Here is a 21,060-nt window from a genome sequence, read left to right on the forward strand (position 1 = left end):
TGCCTTCATTGCACTATGTTCCCATCTGCAGCAGCAACAACGAGCTGATCACTCTCACGTATGACAGACTCCATTATGTCCCCATGAGCAAGCAAACAGCACATCGGAACCATCACTATTGAAATAAAGATGGACCAGAATAAACACGTTTTATTTCCTTTTGGGAGGGGATCATTAAACTTCATCTGTGCCCCAGGAATGTTGAACAATTGTGACTCTAAAAATATTATGGGGACTCCTCTCTGTATAGGAACTACAAGACCCAAGCTGGTTATGTCCTACAAGAATGTCATGGATTACTCTTCACGTACAGGGCTGGTTTATGGGGGATTTGCACAGTCATTTTAGAAAAGCAGTTCCAATTTTTAGAAAGCATCTAGAAATGATTAAGCCCCACATGAAAACAGCCACTAAAAATATAACCAAAGCTTTAGTGAGCCATATGTGTAACACCACTATGAGAAAAGTAGGCACACACGAAAGAGGAAGGTGCTGGTGTAGTGGTGATTAGGAGAAAAGGCACAGCAGTCTGCCGTCCATTTACGGGCCCTCTTGGACCTTTAAAAGAAAAGCTATCGGAACATGCCACAGCCATAAACATATAAGACTCCCTCGGTAGAGGAAGCGAAGCATTGCACATGGTAAAAGGGATACAGTATAAAACACAAAATGGCTTTTATTGATTGAAGGTCTGAAGAATGTGTCAAATCAGAGCTGAAGCTATTTCAAGAAGCTCCCACCCAAGCAAGCCTTGAGAATAGCTTTGACGTGGAAGTGCCGCCTTTGGGCGTTTTAATGGTGACTGCCTCTCTAGAATTTTTTTATTTCGAGACACAGGGATCATTACTTAGATTCAACAATACATTGCTGTTGTGTGCTGCAAGGTTGTGAAAGAAGATGGTGCAGACTTCTCCGACGATGCCAGGGTCATCTTAACAAATTACCCCATTGGCACCCTTTTTAACGAGTTGGATGTCACTTTAGATGAGCAAATTATTAGCCAGAACAACAGTTAGTACACTTAGGCCTGGTCTACACTATGAGTTTAGGTTGAATTTAGCAGCATTAAATCGAATTAACCCTGCACCCATCCACACAACAAAGCAATTTTTGTCGACATAAAGAGCTCTTAAAATTGATGTCTGTACTCCTCCCCGACGAGGGGAGTAGCACAGAAATCGAGATTGCCAGTTCAAATTAGGGTTAGTGTGGACGCAATTCAATGACACTGGCCTCTGGGAGCTATCCCACAGTGCACCATTGTGACCGCTTTGGACAGCAATCTGAACTCAGATGCACTGGCCAGGTAGACAGGAAAAGCCCCTCAAACTTTTGAATTTTCTTGTTTGCCCAGCGTGGAGAGCTGATCAGCACAGGTGACCATGCAGAGCTCATCAGCACAGGTGACCATGCAGTTGCAGAATCGCAAAAGAGCTCCAGCATGGACCTTGCGAGAGGTACTGGATCTGATTGCTGTATGGGGAGACGAATCCATACTATCAGAACTCCATTCCAAAAGACGGAATGCCAAAACATTTGAAAAAATCTCCAAGGTCATGATGGACAGAGGCCACAACAGGGACTCAACATAGTGCCATGTGAAACTTAGGTAGCTGAGACAAGGGTACCAGAAAGCCAAAGAATCAAACTAACGCTCTGGGACAGAGCTGCAGACATGCCGCTTCTACGCTGAGCTGCAGGCAATTCGAGGGGTGGGTGGGTGCCACCACTATCCCACCCCTATCTGTGGACTCCGATGATGGGGTACTCTCAGCTATGCCTGAGGATTTTGCGGATGGGGAAGATGAGGAGGACGAGGTTGAGGAGAGCACACAGCACACCATTCTCCCCGACAGCCAGGATCTTTTTCTCACCCTGACTGTACTCTCCCAACCCTCCCAAGCCGGTATCCTGGACCATGAAGCCATACAAGGGACCTCTGGTGAGTGTACCTTTGTATATATAAAACATGGTTTAAAAGCAAGCATTTTTTAATGATTAATTTGCCCTGAGGACTTGAGATGCATTCATGGCCAGTACAGCTACTGGAAAAGTCTGTTAAAATGTCTGGGGATGGAGTGGGAATCCTCTAGAGACATCTCCATGAAGCTCTCCTGGAGGTACTCTAAAAGCCTTTGCAGAAGGTTTCTGGGAAGAGCAGCCTTATTCTGTCCTCCATGGTAGGACACTTTACCTCGTCACGCTAGTAGCAAGTAATCTGGTATCATTGCATGACAAAGCCTGGCAGCGTATAGTCCCAGTGTTTGCTGGCATTCAAGCAACATCCATTCTTTATCTCCTCAGGAGAGTGATATTGTTCATGGTAACCTGGTTGAAATACGGGAATTTAATTAAGGGAACATTCATAAGTGGCCGTTCCTACTGGGCTGTTTGCCTGTGGCTGAAAAGAAATCCTCCCCGCACTTAGCCAAGTGGTGGTGGACCGGGGGGCCATTGGCACTGAGATGTTCGCGTTTGGCTAGCAGGGATCTTCCCTGATACCAGCCACGCACTGTGGTTGGGGGAGGGTTAAAGCGGTCATCCCAGAGAAAAGTATGGGGGGGGTAGTTTGGCTTCTGCTGCTGCACTTTAATTCGAAAACTGCAGCCCTAAATGGACAACTCAACAGGCTTTGCTTGGTATGGGAAAGGAGGGCGCTGCTGTTATGAAGGTTGCAGAAGCTGAAAGACTACGGCTTACCATGGCCACCTGCAAGCCGAATTCTGTTGCCCGGCTTGTTTGATCTCTGACACCAAAGCTGCAGTCACTCAAAATAAGATGCAAAAATTGACCTTGTACTGAAATCACCTTGTACTGAATAGTGTTGTTCACCATGAAAGAGTATACCCACTGTTCTGTAAAATGTATCTTTTTAAATACTTCCCTCCCTTTTTTTCCTCCCGCAGCTGCAAATGTTTCAAGCCTCCATCTTCCGTCCCAAAGGCTATCTCAGAAAAGGCAGCGAAAAAAACGCACGTGCGATGAAATGTTCTCTGAGCTCATGCAGGCATCCCGCACTGAAAGAGCTCAGCAGAAAGCGTGGAGGGACACAATAGCACAGGACAGGAAAGCGGCCAGCGAACATAAGGAGAGGTGACTGCAGGAAGATCAGAGGAGACAGGATGCAAAGCTGGGGCTACTGTGGGAACAAACTGACATGATCCGGCGTCTGGTGGAGGTTCAGGAATGTCAGCTGGAGAGACTGCCGCTGCAGCCCCTGTTTAACCACCCTTTCTCCTCCCCAAGTTCCATAGCTGCCTCCTCACCCAGACGCCCAAGAACACAGTGGGGGAGGCTCCGGGCACCCAACACTCCACCCCAGTGGACAGAAGGCTGTATTCAACAAGTACTGAAATGGCCTTTTCCTTCCCTCCTCCCCTCCTCCCACACCCCACCCGGGCTACCTTGTGAGTTATCTCCCTATTTTTAAAATCAATTAATAAAGAATACATGGATTTTAAACAATAGTGACTTTATTTGCAAGCTGTGATCGAAGTGGGGAGGGCATTTGGCTTACAGAGAATTAGAGTCAACCAAGGGGACGAGTTTTCATCAAGGAGAAACAAATAGAACTGTCATATGGTACCCTGGACAGTCATGAAGCTGGTTTTCAAAGCTTCTCTGACGTGCAGCGCTTCCTAATGTGCTCTTCTAATTGCCCAGGTGTCTGGCTGCGTGTAATCAGCAGCCAGGTGATTTGCCTCAACCTCCCAGCCTGCACACAGCAAACAGCAATAACAATGAGGGTATTGGTTTCGCTGAGGTCTAAGCAAGTCAGTAAACTGCGCCAGTGACCCTTCAAACGTCCCAATGCACACTCTACCACCATTCTGCACTTGCTCGGCCTATAGTTGAACAGTTCCTTACTACTGTCCAGGGTGCCTGTGTACGGCTTCATGAACCAGGGCATTAAGGGGTAGGCTGGGTTCCCAAGGATAACTATAGGCATTTCAACATCCTCAACAGTTATTTTCTGGTCTGGGAAGTAAATCCCTTCCTGCAGCCGTTTAAACAGACCAGAGTTCCTGAAGACGTGAGCATCATGAACCTTTCTCGGCCATCCCACGTTGATGTTGGTGAAATATCCCTTGTGATCCACCAGTGCTTGCAGCACCATTGAAAAGAACCCCTTGTGGTTTATGTACTGGCTGCCTTGGTGGTTCGGTCCCAAGATAGGGATATGGGTTCTGTCTATCGCCCAACCACAGTTAGGGAATCTCATTGCAGCAAAGCCATCCACTATGACCTGCACATTTCCCAGAGTCACTACCTTTGATAGCAACTGCTCAGTGATTGTGTTGGCTACTTGCATGACAGCAACCCCCACAGTAGATTTGCCCACTCCAAATTGATTCCCAACTGTTGTCTGGTGTTGCAAGCTTCCAGAGGGCTATCACCACTCACTTGTGAACTGTGAGGGCTGCTCTCATCTTGGTATTCTTGTGGTTCAGGGGAGGGGAAAGCAAGTCACAAAGTTCCATGAAAGTGCCCTTACGCATGCGAAAGTTTTGCAGCCACTGGGAATCATCCCAGACCTGCAATATTATGCAATCCCACCAGTCTGTGCTTGTTTCCCAGGCCAAGAATCGGCATTCCAAGGCATGAACCTGCCCCATTACCACCATGATATCCATATTGCTGGGGCCCACACTTTGAGAGAAGTCTGTGTCCATGGCCTCATCACTCTCGTCACCACGCTACCGTCACTTCCTCGACTGGTTTTTCAGCTTCTGGTTCTGCGTAAACTGCACAATAATGCGCTAGGTGTTTACAATGCTCATAACTGCTGCGGTGAGCTGAACGGGCTCCATGCTTGCCGTGCTATGGCGTCTGAGCAGAAAAAAGGCGTGAAATGATTGTCTGCAGTTGCTCTCACGGAGAGAGGGGTGACTGTTGACTGTAGCTATCCCACAGTCTCCGCCAACAATTTGAATTCTGGGTTGAGCTCCCAATGCCTGATGAGTCAAAAACATTGTTGCGGGTGTGTAGTGAGGCAGCCTGGCTTCCAGCTGCCCCAGAGATGGATGAGCCCCTACGGAGGCCAAAGTGGGCGGAGTCACTGGAGCCTGTGCCCACCCCCTAGAGGTCAAAGTGCAGGGCAGGAAGTATCCTAACCCCAGGGCTCAGAAGGTGCCTGGCCGCAGAAGAGGCCAGATGCTGATGCCCTAGCTCCCGCTGGTGAGACTCCTGCCACCTGTGACTGACCCGAGGACTGGCCATACCCGTGGAGGCGGATGCCAACCAGACACCGGAAGAGCCAAGAAGCCGACCAGTACGAAGGGACCCAGAGGAGCTGCCCAGCTTACCGCTCGCCAAGTATCCCGAGGAGCCCATGGTGCTAGACGCCGTGGAAGATGCCGCTGAGACGCAGGTACTGGTAGACGGGGAGGTTGGAAGTAGCCTGGGGGCAGCCGACCCTAGTCTGGCTGCAGCACACCCAGAGCCAATGTCAATGTGTTGCGGCCAGGTTCCCCACTGACACAGCAGCAGGCCGCCTGCCGCTGTTAGGGCCCTGGGCTGGGATGCAGAGGAGTGGGTGGGCCTGTGTCCCCCCTGCCACCCTACTCCTGGGTGGCAGTCTCCCCCTCACCCCGATGCTCAGGACCAGGAGCCTGGGCTTAATACTGAACTATTTGCCCAGCCCCTGCCCGAGGGTCTGAGCTCTGAACTGTTGTTTGCTGCCCTGCCCTGACCTAGGGCCTGGGCTTAAAATACTGAACTATTTGCTCAGTCCCGGCCTGAGGATCTGAGCCCTGAACTGTTGTTTGTTGACCCGCCCTGACCTAGGGCCTGAGCTTACAATACGGAACTATTTGCTCAGCCCCTGCCTAAGGGCCTGAGCCCCTGACTGTTTCCTGCCCCACCAGGCTAATTCACCAACTCACCAGACTTGTGTAATGTGGTGGCCTGGCTCCCAGTCACCCCACAGAGGGGCGACCCCAACAGTGGACGTCTACAGGGTGGTTCTGGGTACATGTCATCAGCCCCCACCCCCGTGAAAGCAACAGGAAAAAATCATTTCTTGCCTTTTTTCACTGTCACCGTATGTCTACTGGATGCTGCTGGCAGATGTGGTACTGCAGTGCTAAACAGCAGCATCCCCTTGCCTTGCCTTGCCGATGGCAGCTGGTGCAGTATGACTGGTATCTGTCACTGTCGTCCCGTAGGTGCGCCTGGCTGGTCATAGTGAGGTTGGTCGGGGGTGCCTGAGCAGACATGGGTGCTCCTAGCCGGCCTCAGTGAGGTCGGTCGGGGGCACCTGGAAAAAAAAAAGGGAATTATTTCAGGTCGTTCTCTCTTTAAGTTTTGTGTAATGGAGATTCAATCTTGCCTGGAATATCATGCAAGCTGGAGGCTTCTGCCTCAGCTACTCTCCCAGCCGGCAGCACCATGTGGTCGCACCTACCCCAGCCTACCCCTTGCTCCCGTGGCTCATGAAGCCTGGACAGTAGTAAGGAGCAGTCCAACTATAGGCTGAGCAAGTGCAGAATGGTGGTTCACCCTACTTCCCTGTAAGCCAACTGCCCTCCCATACCCTCCTGCCTCCCTCCTTTGATCTCTGCTTGCAGAGGCAATAAAATCAGTGTTGTTTCAAATTCATGCATTCTTCATTACTTCATCACACATATGGGGGGGGGTAACTGCCAAGGTAGCCCAGGAGGGGTGGGGGAGAAGGGAAGCAACGGGTGGGGTTGTTGTAGGGGCACCCCCTAGAATGGCATGCAGCTCGTCATTTCTGCAAGATGTCTGGGGCTCTGACCCAGAGCAGCCATTTGCATCTGAGGTTCTTTAGTAGGCTTGCCTGATATTCTAGGCAGGACTGAATCTCCGTTAGACAAAACTTAAAGAAGAGAATGACTTGGGGAGTCATTCCCATTTCTGTCCAGGCGACCCCGACAGACCTCACCGAGGCTGGCCAGGAGCACCCATGACAGCAGCAGATAGTACAGTATGACTGGTAACCATCTTTGCCAACTTGCAAAGCAACAGATGGTACAGTATGACGGGTAACTGTCTTTGCCAACTTGCAAAGGCAAGGAGCTGCTGCTGTGTACCACTTCAGTACCGCATCTGTCAGCAGCACCCAGGAGACATACGGTTACAGCGAGCTGAGCAGGCTCCATGCTTGCCATAATATGTCGCCTGCACGGGTAACCCAAGAAAAAAGATGAGAAACTATTTTTTTCTGTTGCTTTCACGGAGGGCGGGGGGCCTTACAACATGTACCCAGAACCACCCACCTCAATGATTTCGCCCCATCAGGCATTGGAAGCGCAACCCAGAATTCCAATGGGGGGCAGAGACTGCAGGAACTGTGGGATAGTTACCACAATGCAATGCTCCGAAAGTCGATGCTAGCCTCCGTACTGTGGACGCACACATCTGACTTAATGTGCTTAGTGGGGACACACACAAATGACAGTATCAAATCGATTTCCAAAAAGTCGACTTCTATTAAATCGAACTAATTTCATAGTGTAGACATACCCTTTCAAATGTAACCCTTCTGCCAGGTGGAGCTGGTGGTAACCAGGGCTGGTTCAATATCTAAGGGCTCCTTTTCAACAATACAACACAGAACTGGCTCGAGCCCCCACCCTGGGAAAATTACACACTATCCCTGGGCTCTTCTGAGAGGCAATACTTCTGACTTGCAAGCACAGAGTCTGTGTGTAGAAAAGAAACTTTTAATGAAAGGAGGCAAGTCACCTGAATTTCATTTAGGAAAAGGCCATAAGCAGGATTCATAACCATAAAACTGCGAGCAGGACACCCACCCCAGAGTGTTTGGGGCAGAGCCTTCTACCTCATGTCCTTGAGTTCTACAACCAACAGTTCCTTTTCTGTGCCCTCCTCTGCTCCCTCACCAAACCACACTTACAGGGGTTGTCCTTGGTCAGGGTCCAGATGTGCATTTGTGTGATCTCACTTCCCACCAGGGAAGAAGGCCTCTGGTTTGCTCTGCCATATGAGCACTTGCTCTGACTGGTTACCCTGCCAGCTGCTGTTCTTTGCCATGCCTGCTGGCCACCTGCCTCTCTACAGTGACTGCTGCAGGTCAGTCTCTTAGGCTAGGCCTACACTGGGGGTAGTGACCAAAGATATGCAACTTCAGCTATGCAAATAACATAGCTGAAGTCAGTATATCTTAGGTCGATTTACCTGGCAGCAGCATTGACTCCACTTCTGCCTCTCGCCACAGTGGAGTTCTGGAGTTGAGGGCAGAGTGATTGTGGATCAATTTTATTGCGTTGATACTAGTGTGATAAATTGATCACTACCTGCTGATCCGGCAGGTAGCATAGATGTGCCCTTAGGGATTTTTAGCTGGGTAGAAACTCTGTTCTACTGAAAGTAATTTTAGCTCTTATTGAATGTGCAATATAATGGATGGCTTCTAAAGGAGCCTATTTAGCTCTGTTTTTTAATGGTGGGGAAAAGCAAGTTAAACCAGCCCAGGGACACTTAAGGAGAATCCATTTCCTGGCTGAGATACCTACCTACACACACCACCCCCCCCCCCCCCCCCCCTACTGTCACAAGGGGCTGGAATTTGAGCCCTTGCTTTAGCAAGTTTCTTTCAACTGAGGGTGACCCCCTCAATCAAGACCGACTCAGCATAGTTCTGCTCTCTTTTACTTATGCAATAAAGATAACAGCATGGTTAACAACATTTCACTATCCCTGCAGTCAGTACTACAGCATTTCGTAACCCAACACCAGCCAAACCTGATCACTTTGAGCAACATCGCTCCTGCTGCTGGACACCTAGGCAGAGTGAGTGTGTTCATGTAAATACACTTTACTCCTGAAGTCTCTCCCCCTCCCAGCTAGCTGCCAGGGGAGAACTCATTCAGACCCTGCTTACATAGAGCCTTTATTGAATTTATTCTGACCTACAGCCACGATACTCTCGCTAGGAAGCTTTCCAGAGGGCATTTCAGAAAGACACAGCAGATGCCCATGAGAGCACCATTTGGGCTGGCATGGGTTACAAGGGCTTTATGCACAGGGCTCACCTAACTGCCCACACCAGGAAGCTGGAGTTGCTGGGGCCTTCACATGGTGCTTTGTTTTTTTTCAAGAATAACTTCTGCTGAATGGTGATGCTATTGCAAAAAATGCAAATGCTATTTTAGGTTGCCTTAACAGAGGCATGGCATGCAAGTCATGGGAGGTGATAGCACCACTTTACTCAGTACTGGTTAGGCCTCAGCTGCAGAACTGTGTCCACTTTTGGTCACTAGTATAAATAAAGGATATGGAGAAACTGGAAAGGATCCAGAGGCGAGCAACAAAGATGATCCAAGGGATAGAATGCAAACCATCTGAGCAAAGGCTGTTTAGTTTGGAAAAGAGGAGATTAAAGGGGGGGACTTGATAGCAGTTTTCAAATACCTGAAAGGTTCCTATTAAAAAGATGGTGAAAATTGTTCTCTTTTGCCACAGAGAGCAGGACAGGAGGCAATGGGTTCAAACTACAGCATTTCAGGAAAAATTTCCTAACGGTAAGAACTGTAGGACAAAGGAACAGATTACCTAGGGAAGTCGAGGAATCATCTCCACTGGAGGTTTTCAAATGGAGGCTGGAGCCATCTGTCTTGGATGGTTTAGACACAACAAATCCTGCATCTTGGCAGGGGGTTAGACTAGATGACCCTTGCGGTCCCTTCTAACCCTATGGTTCTATGATTCTACGACTTGAAAATTAAACTCACATGTAGCAAAGATACTTTTTGCCTCCTGAGTGGGAATATCAATCAGAATTCTAAATTGTCCCCTTGTAATGAATGAAATGGGTGAAAATTACTCTGGGGGTCCATTTGTGCCACTAGAGACTCTAATGACCACTAACACTAAATACGATGTGGACCGGGTAGGCATGAAGGTGTTTATAGTATTCGGCCTGGTAGTCATATCAGTAACAAGGAAAGCCTCTCTGCAAGGCAGTTACCAAAACAGCTCATTATCAGCTTTATACATAATGATGCCTTTGGTGGTAAGTCCATTAAAACCTGTTTCAGTGTTAAACATCACAACATTAATTTTGTGACCTTGTATGGGAATAGTGAGCAGGTGCCAGCTAAATTTCTACACCCTGATTTTGAGAATGGGAACTGTGTGAGGGAGTGCGTGCAGCTCCTGCAGGCCTCTGGGAAATCTGTAAAAGATCGAGTGCTCTTCATCGATTGTGGGGAATTTGTCCCGGGTTACGCATGGTACACCCCGACCCTGACCCCGGGCCTGGAACGAGCCATCATTATGCTCTGATTAAAACTGGCAACCTGAGAGCAGAGATGCATTTTGCCCTGGCGCTGCCCTCTACAGTCAATCTGATAGTAGGGGGGTTTTGACAATGTGCTCAAAGTTAACCACCGAAGGAATGTCCTGTTTGACTATATGTGAGTATGAAAACTGTGCAGTTCACATGTATTTTATCAATGGATGCTTCGATTTAAAATGGGTTTCCAAGCGACCTGCTCCCAAAGGGTTCTGTATCCAGAAGATTGCGCGCACACACACACACACACACACACACACACACACACACAGAGGCTCTCTCTACCTATCAGACTTGGGCCAGGTAAGTTTTTTTATTCGTATGGATTTCTCCCAGACAGTAACTTCTTTCTTGAAGCTATCATGACTTTTTAAAATTGTAATTCTGATAACATTGTGTTTCACCAGAGACAGTTACAAGACCTCCTTACAGTAACCTGTGATTATCATTGCACATATTTTTTAAGAAATTTAGTAAGGGGTTATCCTTTTTTCAGATTTTCAAATTGTACACCAGTGATTTACCTGAACATGACCACATGGGGGTGCAGTTTGTAAAAAGGGAGGGGGATGGGGAGTCAGACCTGCCCAGTGTTTAAATTTGTAATGAAAGAGGTGCCAGGGCTCAAGCAATTTTTTTACATTCATAAATGATGTGGCAAGCCTAGAAGTGCAGAGGCTGAGCCCTGGCAAGCCCTGGCACAAATTAAGCCCTGGACATGCCCCAAACATGTTTTAACATGTCCAGACCTGATTTTTTTGTTGTGAGTTTAAAGATATACCCCAACCCCTTTAAAAACAAATAACATACCCATTGGTTTCTGTTCAAGTATTTGTTTTACCCAGTTACCACTCAGACCGTCTCACAGCCTCTGGTTTTTGGGAGGCGCAGATCTAAAAGGGGTGATGTTGCTTTCAGCCTCCGTTCTTATCCCCCCTCTGGCTGGCTCTAGGCCTGTTTTTAGACATTCTAAATACTCTGTTGGCACCGTGCTCCACGACAGAGCTAGGCACATTCAGTTCTACCATGGTTTTAATAAAAACATCCCATCCTTCAGGCTGTCTCTTGTTGGCGAGACAATGTGTATCACCTAACTAAACCGAGTATGTTAAACCCCCACAATCACCACACTCCACTATACAGAGATTCCTTTATCATCCCAAGAGGAAATGTCTTTATGCCGACTTAGTTTATTTAACAGCATTTCAGTGTTTTTCTTCTAGCGGGTAATTACCCCCTTCAATACCTCCTGAGAGACACAGTCCGATGAACTCCCATCAGCTTCAGGAGGTTGATTGTGCTCTTGTTCAGAGAAAGAGACTTATTTTAGCCTTTTGCACTTCCCCTGGCTTGGCACTTATCAGGTATCTGTGCAGGACCCTGTGGTAATGGTTAGCCTTTTCCTAGTCGGATAAACCAGATCTTTGTAGGATGTCTTTCGTCTCAGAATCCAGTCAGTAAGTGGTTGTGGTCTGATATTTTCTGTGCCGCTAGAAACCCTTCTCAATTGTTCTAGCTGATAACTCAGAACCAGATACATTTTTTAACCATGTTCCATTATCAGGTATTTAAAAGTCCTGACAGTAGGGGGAGAGCAAAGCTTGACAAAGGACCAATAAAGCTTTTTCCTTTTGACGGACAACTTCTTATCACTCCATTTTTTAATAAACCCCATTGTCTTTTTGGACACTTACTTCTCAGGGCTTCAGGGGGATGTTTCCTTTTAAAGCGCTGAAAGCAGGGCCGGCTCCAGACACCAGCGCAGAAGAAGGTGCTTGGGGCGGCCAATGGAAAGGGGCAGCACGTCCAGCTCTTTGGCAGCAATAAAGGACCTGTCGCTGAATTGCCACCGAAGGATGAAGCAGCGGCAATAGAGCTCCCGTTGAAGTACCGCCGATCGCAGCAGGTTTTTTTTTGTTTGGTTTTGGTTTTTTCTTGGGTATTTTTTGCCACTTGGGGCGGCAAAAACGCAGTAGCCGGCCTCGCTGAGAGCTATTTTTGAGATGGCTACTACACACGACACAAAATAGCCTTTCTCTGCTTCAGTCTGGCTTTGAGGAGCAGTTTTTAAAGGGCCAGGTTTCTCTGCACATGGCTAGACATACTTGTTGGAGTGTGGTAAAAATAACTACTTTTTAGGAGCTTTTTTCACAACATATACACAGGGCCACTCTGGGGGAAGAAACCTGACCTGTAAGATTCAGGCACTGAAGCATTGAAATCCACCAGCGTGTACCCACAGGGTTTTGTGGTAATGTGTGTTCTCAGATGTTGGCTCTGTGTGTGTGTGTGTGTGTGTGTACGTACATGCTGCACTGGCTCTGGCCAAATAGCCTGTACAGTGGGCTGCGATCGAACTGCCTAATAACCACACGCCCGTTTAGTAGTGAAGGCACCCGGCCAGGTTTATTGTCGACAAAGCACAGTACTAGTATCCTGCAGACTCTACCAGGCCACTAATACATGGATGCCCATAGCTCAGTCAGTAGCGGGATTTTCCACTGCCCCCAGGCCAGCCAAAGACACTCCCTCTGAGATATCTCTTCATACCCCAATACAAACAAGCTACGTATTACCCCTCTGACATAGTTAATTACTGTCCCTCTGGTGTGGTTAGTTGCCACCTTTACCTTGTACATGTTGGTTGAATGAAAACATCTCTATCCATCACCCTGTCATCTGACTTATCTTTAAGAGGGGGTCAGTGTGTCCTTGTATCAGCTTCAAGGAGTATTTGTATCATCCTTTGTTTCGGGGTGTTCTGGTGCCACTCTTCTGGAATGTGTTTGCATGAGTGTCCTGTGCCTAGCACTTCTCAGGAACGTGTGTTTTTGTAAAACCAGTGAGCTTGCACACACTCCACTCACAGCCAGTCTCTTGCTAACTGTGCTTTACATTAACAAGGCCTGACCACTACTTTAGTTCAGGCCTCAGGCCTCACCCCCGGCCTCTGATACAAGGCCTTGTGCCTTGGGGTCCCTTTCTACCACAGTGTCTCTACCGCCTCTAAAAAGAATTCTGTCTTACCAGAGTAATTTGATGTGCCACCGTGACAATTGGCCATTTATCTCAGGAGTTTTTACTTTGTATTTAAATTAATTGTGTAGCCCTTTTTTCCTGACAAAACACATTTTGCACATTGTACTTAGGTTCCTGTGGTGTACATACTTTGTAAAGGCTTTCTTTATTTCACCACTTTCAGCAGCAGACTCCATCAGATCAGCTACAATCACCATATGCACTTTATTACTAGGAAATAAATATTCATCATTTAAAGTGTCAAGTAAACCTTCCAAAAACATAATATATGGAAATTTATATAACAACTCTTTATACAACAGTTGCCAGCAGCTGTAACACCACACAATATTTTCAGGCATGCACAATAACAGTTTGTTACTGTTTTCTAACCACTGTTTTAGGGGGGAAAAAAAGATTTTCCTGACTTTTAAGGGCCACAAATCAAACAGGAAAAGGGATGAGCAAACTCTGCATAATAATCAGTACCCTTATGACAAGGTTTTAAAATCTGCCTGGACAGTTCTTTGGTCATAAATGACTTTCTGGAGTTTTTAAGAGTTCTTGTCTCTATCAGCCAGTACTTTTTCACTCTCTTGATCCCAGCATGCTGTACCATGATCTCTTTTGAGTCCTCCCCTTTGGGGTTCAAACAGTAGTCATGGACGAGAGCTTTTAAACTCTCAAAATTAACGTTCTTACTATCCCTCTGTCGTAGAAAGAGAGCCTGAAGCATAGGCCTGGTGCAAGGCCTGAGGCCTGAACCAAAGTCAACAAATGTTATGCTATAAACAACAGTCAGGCCCTGTCAAAAGCAGACGCTTGCCTGCAAGTCACTGTTCAGTACACAAACTTGGCACCAGTATTGCTAGCATTGCTAAAACACACTGAATATGTAAACACTTTCCACCCGGCCAACACAAGAACATCCCAGCCTAGCACGCAATAAAATGGTTTGACCAAAGTCATGAATAGTGATATTTTGTCTGAAACATTAGGAGTAAAAGTACAGAGCCAGGTGGTGAATAGAAGTGTTTTGTCTGAACCAACAGGAGGAAAGCACAAGGGGAGGTAACAAACATGTCATGAAATGCTTAAGATGATACCTAAGTTGTTTATCTCAAATTATTTGTCTCAGTCTACCAATGTTGGGACACTTTGCTTTAACTCTTTGGGAATGGAAAGTCCTATGTAAGCGCTTGGACTCCCCCCTGTGGCACCTCCTGCTGGTCTCTCAGGGAATTAGCTCGATTTCCAGCCCAGAGCCCCCTCTGCAGGCAGGTGATCCACTACCGCTTGGCCCCCGTGTCCCTCCCTGGACTCCGGTGCCCTGTTAGCTGAAGTGCTGCCCCCTGGCAGTAACCCCCTTCTCTCAGGGTCTCCCCTCCCCAGGAATCCCCCACCCGCTACCCACACCTCACCTCAGTATAAGGCTAGTGCCAGTCATTGTCTAGCCCCACGCCCTGGGGCAGGCTGCAGTATCAGCCACTCATCACTGGCAAGGTTGGTTTGGACCTGCTGCTTTGGCCTACCCCGGGCTGCCCTCTACAACCCCCAGTACCTGTTAGCCTTATGCTAGGCCACAGCCTGCGGCTTTCCAGGCTGGAGCTCCCCAGCTCCTCTGCCTTTCCCCAGCCCTGCTTCACTCAGGTACCCTGCCTCTAGCTCCCTACAGCCAGGCCCTTCTCCCTCTACAGGCAGAGGGAGACTGACTGGGCTCCTGGCTCACTGCCTCTTATAGGGGCCAGATGGGCCTGAGTGGGGCTTGGCCACAGCTTATCCTACCTTTCCTAATCAGCCCAGGCTTCTTGCCCCAGCCACAGCCCTCTCCTGGGCTGTTTTCCACCTTGAAGGGCAGGAGTGGGTAACCATCCCACTACACCTACCATTCACACCCAGAAACCCAATAGGTACACCTACCATTCACTGAGCTGCGTCCATTGTCATGGCATACACCTTAGTATCCTCGTAGAGTCTGCCAGGTGCTATTACCATGCCTTGTTGCCTTCGAACTTTAATGGATCTTGTGATCATTGGGCAGGTAGATTGAGGTCTGCTGTGCCAACTATCAGAGCAGAGCTGGGACAGCACACAAAGAACACACACACACACAGCCAAACATATGACAACACCGTTGAGTTGGGCATGATCCCTTTTACTTTCATACAGGCCTTACCTCCAGCTAGTTTGTACCCGTAGGTTTTAGGCCCTGCGGGCACAAACTCAACAATGTGTTCATCTGGCTGTATCTTGCTAGTCAGAGCCCCTAAATAACCCCCAGGGATGGGTGCCACTCCCAAATAACCCCCTGGGGTGGGAGCCACTCCCCTTTACTCTCTATAATCACAGCATCAGAATCACAGGCCAGACACAGCTCATGTAAATGCGCTAACAGGCAGTAGAGTGCTAGCCTGGCCTGAGCAGTGGTAAAGCACACTATGAACACATTAGTGTTGCGAGAATGGGGGCAGTGTTCTTTTGTGTAATTCCAGCACACTATGGCCGTGTCATCATCGATCAACTCATACAACAACACCTCATCATGAGGGGTAAAGACATCATTGAGGAGTTCACCGGGGTTCGTCACCGTACTAGTGTTAGTCAGAATTGTCCTCTGGCTGAATTTTCCCCACAAGGAATTCAAACACAGCTTGAGATTTGTCATTTTGTGGGGTTCTCCTTACTCTTGCTTAGACACAGATGTATGCTTTCTCTTTCATGCCACTCTGTAAGATACTGGGTTTTCCCCTACTCGTCTGTACCCCAGTGAGGGAACCTGAGACCTCTTTTTTCTGTCTCAGCTACATTTTAATGCAGTGGGAAAACAACATGTCAGAAAAGCTGTTTGTAAACCTCAGTGACCCTGCACCCTTTGTCTAAAGCCTCCACCATGCACCATGTGCTTTTTAAAGCCCTCTCCTCCTGACTCTGCATGCAGCCATGTGCCTTTTGCACAACAGGAGCACAGACCAGAAGATTCCAGTAGGTGGTGCTGAAATGCCCTTAATGATCCAGGAGACCCAGTGCACCCCTTTCTCCCATAGCCTTAGATGGGAAGCTTGGACAGCACCAAGGATTGCTTCAACAATAGGCTGAGCAGGTGTGGAATGTGCCTTAGAATCATAGAATATCAGGGTTGGAAGGGACCTCAGGAGGTCATCTAAGTCTAACCCCCTACTCAAAGCAGGACTAATTCCCAAACAGAATTTTACACCAGTTCCCTAATTGGCCTCCGCAAGGATTGAACTCACAACTCTGGGTTTAACAGGCCAATGCTCAAACCACTGAGCTATCCCTTCCCCCCTTTGGCATATTAAAAGTGCACTGGTGCTGCCTTTATGGCAGGTTAGACCTAAATGGAGGAAACATTCCAATGGTCATAGCAACCTGCTGCGTGCTCCATAATATTTGTGAGGCTAAGGGTGTAAAATTTCCCCCGGGGTGGAGCGCTGAGGCAGGTTGCCTGGCAGCTGATTTTGAACATCCAGATACCAGGGCTATTAGAGGGGCATAACGAGGGGCTATTGGAATCAGGGAGACTTTGAAGCAATGCTTTGATAATGAGCACCAGTAATGTGTATTTCTATACAGCAATCTGTCATGCTTCAGTAACTTCAGTTACTTTGTTTTGCCTAAAAACTGTGATGATTCCAGAGCAGGATTTGTACTAAGCAAATGATTAAACTGCATCTGTGTATCACTATCTGCAGCAATCACCACGTGTAGGACACAAATAAAGATTGGTTCTGTTTCAGAGAGTTTGTTTTTATTAAACCTCATTTAACACACACAAAAGGCTTGGTCGGAAGGGAGATAACAGTGATGGTAGTGTAGGCTCTCAGAGCTGTGTATATGTCCAACTATCATTTTGGAAACTGTCCAAGGGTTGGAGGGAATGGGGTACCGAGACATGTCAGGAAGTTGCTAGGAATGTGTGGGAGGGGTTTGGGGAGGGATGGAAAACAGTTTGGTATGGGCTGCAGGGGGGAGGGAGGACCATGCATCTGTTCTGACTATAGCGTGATTAGAGACTTCAACATCTCTGTTTGCTCTTCCATCACTTTTATCATTTGCTCCTGGTCCATTAGAATGCACTTCTTACTCTACTTTCTGTCCTGCCTTTCCTTTTCTCTCCACTTCCTACATTCTCTTTCTTTGGCCTCTGAGGATTGAAGCACCTCTCAGAACATGTCTTCCTTGCTATGCCTTGGTCACATCTCTATCTGGCAAAGGCAAAGGTTCCCCTGAAGGCCACTGTGATGGGCTGGATCACAGAAACCCTCTTGGGAGCTGCCACCCGATGTGCCAAGACTACTTCTCCCCTGCCTTTCCCACCAGCTCGTGGCTCCTGCACCCTGTCCTGCTGAACCAGACACTCCTGTCTGCTCCAACAAAGACCCAGGGTCTGAATTACTTGCCCCAAAGCTGCAGGTTTACCTGAAAGCAGCTCACAGAAGTGTTCCTGTCTTTAACACTCAGATGCTCAACTCCCAGTGAGGTCTAAACCCAGAGAAATCCATTTTACCCTTTATAAAGCTTATACAGGGTAAACTCATAAAATGTTCGCCCTCTGTAACCCTGATAGAGAGATATGCACAGCTATTTGCTCCCCCAGGTATTAATACATACTCTGAGTTAATTAATAAGTAAAAAGTGATTTTATTAAATACAGAAAATAGGATTTAAGTGTTTCCAAGTTGTAACAGACAGAACAAAGTAAGTCACCAAGCAAAATAAAATAAAATGAGCAAATCTATGTCTAATCAAACTAAATACAGATAATCTCACCTTCAGAGATGCTTCAGTAAGTTTTTTCCTCAGACTGGACACATTCCAGGCCTGGACACAATTCTTTCCCCTGGTACAGCTCTTGTTCCAGCTCAGGTGGTAGCTAGGGGATTCTTCATGATGGCTCCTTCCATCTTTGTTCTGTTCCATCCCTTTATATATCTTTTGCATAAGGCGGGAATCCTTTGTTCCTCTGGGTTTCCACCTCCCCATGCACACTGGAAAAGCATCAGGTTAAAGATGGATTCCAGTTCACGTGACATGATCACATATCACTGTAAGACCCCAAACCTTAATTCCTCCCAGCCTGACTCACCAGAAGGCTTGCCTGCAAACAGAGCCATCCAGTCAATTGTCCTGGTTGATGAGAGCCATTAAGATTCCAAACCACCATTAATGGCCCACACTTTGCATAATTACAATAGGCCATCAAAGTGATATTTCATATTTCTAGTTTCAGATACAAGAGTGATACCTTTATACAAATAGGATGACCACACTCAGTGGACAATAAGCTTTGTAATGATACCTTACAAGAGACCTTTTGCATGAAGCATATTCCAGTTACATTATATTCACTCATTATCAAATTTTCATAAAATCATATAGACTGCAATGTCACAGCCACATCTGCAGAAGCCCAAGAAACAATACACAGAAGCATGATTGTTAGTTCACGCACAGCATTCAATCATTACAGTAAAAAATACACCTCTTGTAACATACCAATCACATTCTCACTGACCTTTGTCAAGCACAAGTCTCAGTGAACATCCTAAATGTGGTGAGTTAGGCCCGGGTGGGGAGTGGGCATTCAAGATGGGGCAAGGATGTAGGTGTTGTTTTCAGGGGATTAGAGAAGGTGACTATGGATAATATTGTAAATTCTGCCACCATTTTCCACAGGTGGGGGTCATTGAAGCCAATATCTCACTTCTGGGGGCAAGTAAGAGTGCATCTACTGCACGCATTCAGGTTCTGACCCGTCCCTATGCTGTTCGTTTGTGTGCCACTTTGGTCCCTGCACAAGTGATTGCCGAGTGGTGCAGGAAAGGTTCCTACAATGGGGGAAGGAACAAAGCAGTTCTGCCAAGGAACCTTTGGCAGAGGATTTGCGAGTACCTCCAGGAAAGTTTCCTGGAGATATCTCTGGAGGATTCCTGTGAAATCTCAGTGTGCATCGACACCCTGTTCCATCGCACTGCTTAGCCTCACAGGGGAATGTGCAGCACACTCAAACACAGCTAGTCTTGCACATTTCTATCCCTTCACCCACTTCTAAAATACACAGAGCAAAAAACAGCTCTACCTCATGTAACCAAGCAGCATCAACTCAAAAAGATCATTTACCAGGGCTCTCCTCTCCTGCATCGTGAGTGCCAGAGAGAGACTGCTGAGACTGGCTAGACCTCTCTGGAGTGGAAAAGAGGAGTGGAAAAGAGGTCCTGACTCACCATCCCACCAGACAATCCTTCCGTGTGCTCCATATCATCCTCCAACTCGACCGCCTCATCCACGACTTCATCCTCAGAGCTAGGTCCACGCTCCGTCGCCTCCAGCCCCACCGAAGTATTCACCTCTTGGCTCCTTATAGAAGACAGCAGGTCTATGGTGCCTCCTTTGCCTTCTGGTGTGCCTACTTCACCTTCTTTATCTTCAGGGCTGGCCTTACTATGAGGCAAACTGAGGTGACCGCTTCAGGTGCCAGACTGTGGGGGGTGCCACTAGGATCCAGAGTGTAGAAAATTGTGTCTGCTGCTGGTGCATATTGCTGGTGCATCTCTCTGCTCTAGATGCACAGAGATGGTGGAGTGCTGGGCTGGAGGAAGGAGGGCACAAGAGACATAACAGGCAGGCAGGAGAAAAGGTGAGAGGGAATATCAGAAAGCAGCAGGAGCTGCAGGGAAACAGAGGAGGAGAAGCCTCTTCTTATGTACCTCTCGAGCACCCCCAGGAACCTGGAATGTTTAACGTCAGCTTCTCAGGGAGCTTCTTGTTTCCTGCTGCTTCCCTGAACCCGCTTGAGGAGAACAGGCAGTCAACTGAAGTAGTAAGAGTCAGTTAGGACCTTAAGATGCTGATTTCTTCCCTCACTCAGGCCCTGCTACCAGCCTACTTATTTGTCCCCTTCAGCCTGAGTGCTGAGAGCCACTATAGCTGGCACAGAACAGCAGTCATGAGTGAAAGGAGAAAATGCCCCTCTGGGGCAGCATTCAGAAAAAGAAAGAAAGCAAAGGACGATTTTCTATCTAAGCAGGAAGGAGCTCTCCTGAGATACATAGACACAAATGTTCACGGTTGAACCTTCCGGCCCCAGTGAGGATGTGAGTGGTTAGGAGATGCCTGATCTTTCAGTTAGTCAGAGTGCAGGTGACCTGGCAGCTACTGCAGCATCCATATCTCCATCTCAAATGGATGTAACCATGCAGATTCCTGAAGAAAAGTGTAGATCAGAGAAAAGTGTTGTGGAGGCACAAGAAACAGCTGCTGCCGAGTTTAGTTCCTTAAGTCTAGATAATCCAGGACCCTGGACCCACTTGAGCAGTAACCTGAGGGACTTCCTTGTACTGCAATGGCCACAGAAAGTGAAAAACTTCATGTTCCCCAAAGACAATGAAAATAGAAGTTTCCATCCAACACATTCCTAGCGTGAAATCCCCAATGGTGATAAAGTGAAGAGGCCATGGCTTATGTACAGGGGCGGCTCTAGCTTTTTTGCCACCCCAAGCACGGCAGGCAGGCTGCCTTCAGTGGCTTGCCTGCGGGAGGTCCCCGGTCCCGTGGATTCGGCGACTTGCCTGCGGGAGGTCCGCCAGTCCTGTGGCTTCAGCATACCCGCCACCAAATTGCCGCTGAATCTGCAGAACCGGAGGACATCCCACAGGCATGCCGCTGAAGGCAGCCTGACTGCTGCCCTAGCAGGGACTGGCAGGGCACCCGCCGCAGCTTGCCACCCCAGGCACACTTGGAGG

The sequence above is a fragment of the Gopherus flavomarginatus genome, chromosome 20 (genome assembly GCF_025201925.1).
Source record: "Gopherus flavomarginatus isolate rGopFla2 chromosome 20, rGopFla2.mat.asm, whole genome shotgun sequence".
Lineage (NCBI taxonomy): Eukaryota > Metazoa > Chordata > Testudines > Testudinidae > Gopherus > Gopherus flavomarginatus.